The sequence below is a fragment of the Mastigoproctus giganteus genome, chromosome 2 (assembly GCF_048544385.1).
Source record: "Mastigoproctus giganteus isolate SK-2022 chromosome 2, ASM4854438v1, whole genome shotgun sequence".
In the NCBI taxonomy this organism is placed as follows: Eukaryota; Metazoa; Arthropoda; class Arachnida; order Uropygi; family Thelyphonidae; genus Mastigoproctus; species Mastigoproctus giganteus.
Genome location: NC_143576.1, coordinates 10,942,317 through 10,948,316, shown reverse-complemented (window position 1 = coordinate 10,948,316; position 6,000 = coordinate 10,942,317).

Genomic DNA, 6,000 nt, shown 5'->3' with positions numbered 1-6,000 from the left:
GGTCCCGAATCCGAACTATTTGTCACAGAACTCAAATACCGGTAGTCATTTTAAAGCATCCTGTGCTTGCAAAGTACGTAGAATCGTGTTTTTTATTGAATATTATTTAAAATAATAATAAATTATATTTATTATGAATTACTGCACTCCTTTTTTTTATTTAGCTTTTCATATACCAACAGGGCTAATTATCACTTGCCCGGTGGCTTCCCCTGCATTCACCTCTGTGAACTTGTTAATCGGCCCGCTAGTTCTTTTTCTCTTATTTTCTAAGAGGGTGTTATATAGTTAGGGAGGGATGTTACGTGGTTGTGTTTCCGTTCAGATTGTTACTAAATATAATAACACTCTTATACCACGTGAAATTAATAATATAGTTTATTAAGCTATTCGCCTAAACTACTATACATTAAGGTAACGTTTCAGGTATCTTACCAGTACGCATCATCAGACCGTGCTGTTGGGGAAACAAAAATAGAAAGGGTTACAAATTTGAATACAATTACCAGTATTATGAATATTACAATTACGATTTGCAAATAAACAATTCTAAGTTTGTATTATTGTTACAATAGAACCAAAACCTAATTTAATATCTGGTTTTATTGTAGCAATAATACAAACTTAGAATTGTTTATTTGCTAATTGTAATCGTAATATTGATAATTGTAATTGTGTTCAAATTTGTAACCCTTTCTATTTTTCCCCCCAACAGCATGGTCTGATGATGGGTATTGATAAGATGCCTGAAACGTCATCTTCAATTGTATAGCAGTTTATGGTATTATAAACAAATATGATCTCGAAAATTGGACAAAATTTTCCTAACAACAAAAGGGGAACAATATTTTAAGAGAAAATTGAAAGGGGTGCGTCTACAAAAAAAGTTGAATGAACAATAAATGTTTTCTATTTCTCCTTTCAGTTCGTTGTGAGTTTCCTTTTCCTGGTGGCCAGCGTTCTGGCCGCTGAAGACCAGAAGGACGAAACCCTCCAGGAAAGCGAAAGTTACGTTCAGCCCGTCTACGCCCACGGAGCAGCGTACGGAAGTGGCTACGGAGCTTATGGCCAGCATAATCGGGGTTACGGAGCCGCTGGTTACGGAGCATATGGGGATCACGGTCGCTACGGGGACAAAGCCTACGGAGGATATGGACTTTACGATCAAGGAGGTTACAGGAAACGCGACGCTTACGGAGCCCATGGAGACTATTACGGACGTTATCGCAACTCGGGCGCCTACGCTCAGGACAAAGGAGCCGGCTACGAGAAGGCCTACGCCTACGACAAGCAGGCTGGACAACACGCCATCGCTGCCGACAAGGGAGCGTACGGAGCTCAGTATGGCACCAGAGGACAGCAGGCTTATTATAATCTCGGTGGACACGGCAGCTACGGACGGGATCGTTACGGTGCACATGACCGTTATGGAGGATATGGCTACGGACTCGGAGGCTACGATAAGGGTGCTTACGGAAGTTACGGAGCATCCCAAGGAGCAATGGCTGGTTTCTACGGTCCCAAGTACTAAGACCAGAGTGGCGAACTGTACAGAAAGGTGAGTTAACTTTTGCGCGTGTGTGTATATAAGCGAGTGTGGGAGAGAAAGAGAAAAATGCTTTAAGTAAAATTATTTAAATTTAAGTAGAATAGTTTATGATTTAAAAAATAAATCAGTGGGAGCGAATTTTTCTTAAAATCCATAGCTTAATTTTACTTAAGTCCATTCTATTAGATCAAGATTAGAGAGTTGGAGCCCATCTGAATTCTCATATTACTTCACAAAAAGAATGAGACTTTTAGAGAAATTTATTTAATGGACGCGCAGCGTGGAGAAATATAAAATAAATTAACGTTGAAATCATGAATTTTAATTATGGGGATGTTAACCATGAAATTAGTGGGTGATTAATAATCTATTACATAAATATGGCCCTGGGCCGATATTTAAATAAATGAATTTTCCGTTTATGGTTCACGTGGTCTAAGGCGTTCACAAATAGAAAGAATACAAGAACATCACCTTATTTAACAGACATGTTAACTGCTGCTAACTGAAATGCGTGTATTTCAGTACTCTCGCGTTTGATCACTCGACTGAAAAAATATCTACGGTTAATTTAGCGACTCTGTGGTCTAAATTGCGTGTATTCTATGATCAGTTCGCTTTTAGCTGGATGAAAAACTACACTTTTCGAAGAAAACATTCTGCGCCCCCTTGATTCGTCCTCAAGACAGAAGAACTAGGCGCCAATGTTAAGAAAGCCCAAAAAATTACTTACTGTATGGATGGAATTCAAACCCAAATCGACCTTGTGGATAGCCTATTTCAGATAATCGCTGTCCTCTCCACACTAGGTGGGTTCGAGTCCAGTTGATGACGCGAGGAATCTTTATGGGCATTTTCACAACGTGGCTGAGTTATTCGGTCTCGGGCAAGGGTAGCATGGTTTTTACTCCCGGAAACTTTGGTTTTTCGTCCAGAAAACAGACCATTGAGCACATCCAATTTACAAATAGTACATACGGAGCAATATGGCCTTAGTTGCTCTTTTTCCATTGCGAGGGCCATAATTCTTGGTGTTATTTCTTATAAGATTGCTATATTCTGCGTAGTGTCTTAAGTTCAAAGAAATTTCAAAGTATTTCCACGCTAAAATAGACCCAAAGACTTAATAATCATGTCCTTTAGTCTAAATGTTTTATCTTGCAGGTGAAGTCTTCGTGTTTTATTGTCACGATCCGGAAAAGTGTGCCTACCGTCCAATAAAGCGTACCTGTCTTCATGGACTTGTTTTGTCTCACATGTCTTTCGCTGTTATTTATTTTCATGAAAAATAAAATATTTGAAGGATAGAAGTATTTTTTATCTTTTCACATCTTATTCCTTAGATTTAGCAAAAATTATTCACGCATAATTAACGGGTATAAAAAAATGTAGTACTGAAATAAGCAGTGAACGAGTTTAAAATGTAGACTTATTTTCTGTTCAACAGATGATATTCTCAAGTGATAATCAGATCGCTGAAATAACTGATAACTTGTTTTGCTTAACGTCCACTTATTCATATAATGGAGGGTTTGCCAGCAATGTTGCTCAATCAAGATGAGGAAAATCGTAAATTTCTATAAAGCCTTCCACAAACTGCAAGGGCATCGTTAGCACCACAGATTAGGCGCCCAAAGCAACGACAAAAAAAAAAACATTTCACCCATCTATTGACTCCAAACGTTTGTCAAGTTCGACCTTGAATTTATTTAAGCTGTCAACCTCCACAACGACAGATGGAAGTTTATCAACCACCCGCCGGCTAAAGGAAAATTTCCGCACATTTATTCTACAACAGTCTTTCTTCAATTTGAATTTATTTTCCCTCAGGCGATTAATCTGGGCCAGAGGAAGAATCCCATGAACAATGAGCTTGCTCAAACCGTACAAGACCTGATACACCTCAATCAGATCACCTCACAGGTGCCTATTATCTAGACACTGCAATTTGCAAAACTTAAACCTTTCTTCGTAAGAGTAACCCTTTGTTCTCCTCAAGTCTTGTTGCCCTTCTCTGTACTCGCTCAAGCAACTCTACATCCTTCTTAAAATGAGGCCTCCAAACCTGTATGCAGTACTCAAGATGTGACCTGACCATTGCCTTATACAAGGGCATAATCACCTCCTTATCCCTGCTAGAGAAATTCCTGTATATCATTGTCACGCCACCATGAGCTACTCTTGCAGACCGTTTGCACTGCCCACAAAACTTCATATCTGACTGCAGAATTACTCCCAGGTCTTTCATTCTCCACTACCCGGAGTGTAGCACCACACAGTTGATACGTTACTCTAGGGTTACTGCCACCCATGTGCTACCTTATTTGCTACATAAGGGAGAACTATATATGCTTACTGCTTAGTTTTACAATTTATAAGAGTATTAAAGGGTCATAAGGCAAACTTTTAAACGAAATGGCACATACTGTAACTGAATTAAAGGCAGGTAGTGACTCTTAATAGATTTTACTGTAATACTCCATTACGAGACTGTGAAAGATGAAGGCAGGAAAAGGGAACTCATGCATATTGACAGTAAATTTTTAAATTACGAATGGCATCGATCATGACTCCAAGCAACATACACCTAATAGAGAAAAAAAACTATCAGAACGTTCTTAAGTATGAAACTCGCTAGCGTTTTTTCATGATCGACAGCTGAAATCACTGAGAACAAAATTTCATGAGTGCGTTTTATAGACTGTATTAACGAGATTCGACTGTACTGTGGGCAGTTGATACTAGCTGCATCTAAGGGGAGTTCGCTCAGACAAACCCCTATACGCTGGCTACCATACGAGACATTTCCAAAGGACGTGCGAAATTAGTCTCGCTGCTGCATTCTTTTCATTTTTTATAATTGTCTATTCGTGGTTATTGAAGATAAACCTGACTTAGCAGCATCTTACTTTTTTTGTAACTCTCATATCGACTACTGTACTGGTAAACAATTTTATTAAATGCTACTAATCACCACACCAACTAGACTCAATGCCTCTCGTCGTCTTCCGACAGGATATTAGAAATCTAAACGCTCTCGCTTCCAAGAGACAAGTCTTCACATTTATACTCTTGTCTGCACCAGTATTTTTCGTTTAGTTCAAAATTTTGCTCCTATCCAGTCAGTTCCTAAAAAAAAGGGTGACAAATTCCTCCCTTCTTGGTATCGGTCAGTTTTATTTCGTCTACTTTTTCCAAAGTAGTAGAGAAATCCATCGGCCACCAACTCAAACTGTCTACAAATCTTGTTGGTTAACTGTTGATACATTGGCTTATGTTACTCATCTTCAGAAAATTTTGATGAAACTCAAGTAGGTGCTCTTGACCTTTTTAAGACTTGATTGCGTTTGTCATAAAGGCCTTCTACAAAGCCTTCCGCTTAATATTATGAAATGCAGATTTTTTTCCTTCTCGCAATAGGGTAACCTCTTTTCCTTCTGCACGGGGAGTCATTAAATATGGGGGAGTCATTAAAATTGTTCAATGTGTTCCGGCTACTTTCTTTTGATGTCAGAAGAACAAATTTTTTTAAGCGTCACTGTTATAAATTCGACCTTTCAGTTGAAATAATTTTCTTGCTACGAGTTAAATATTGATAATCGACTTCTACGAAATCCATCTTAGTTTACAGGGAGTTACTTGTAAACATCTAGCTACCGAGTAGCTGTTGTCATGTTGTAGACGTCATAGATATCAAGCAAATGAAACAGGGAGGGGGAAGGTAAAAGTCGTAAGCATACCTTCTTTCGAGCTTGCTTGTTTTTTTATTTAAAATTGTAATGGTTTAAATCAATTACATGGATTCACAAGGGGAGTTTGGGAAGTAGGATTCACAAAACTTGTCTTCACTTATTGACCAGTGACACAACAGGACGCGTAATATTTGTTTCCTTATTCTAAACAGCTACAGAATCTGAGCAATTATATTCCTAAGCGCTCAGTTGTGCACCGCCTTCCTTCTGCTGATTCTGAATATCATATTAGTATTGGGAGCGATGGAGCTCCAAATATTTCGTCACTTGGTCGTTCCTATTGTATAAGGTGAGTAAGAACTAACCTCCCTTCGTAATAGTTCTTGTTTGTATTTTCTGCCATGCTTTTTACTGAGAGGGATTTATAGGCATAAATTTAAAATATGCAGCAAATCCAACATTGACCGAATATGAGTTGGTAAAGTGTTGGGTCATCTTGTAATCAATTCAGCAACTACTATATTCAGCAGTTACTGAATTTATTTCCTTAGTGAGCATTAAGTATCGTATTTGAATGAAAATTATCGTAGGGAACCATCGAATAATCCAGCTTTCCGCAAAGATTAGAATAGATGTCGTTTGCTTATTAGTTCTTACTAGCGTTAGTAATTGCGATTGGAATCTTTGAGCTTTGAAAAATATCAACTTAAGTAACATTATTCAACGCACAATTGAGACAGTAACGTCCTTTATAGTTCA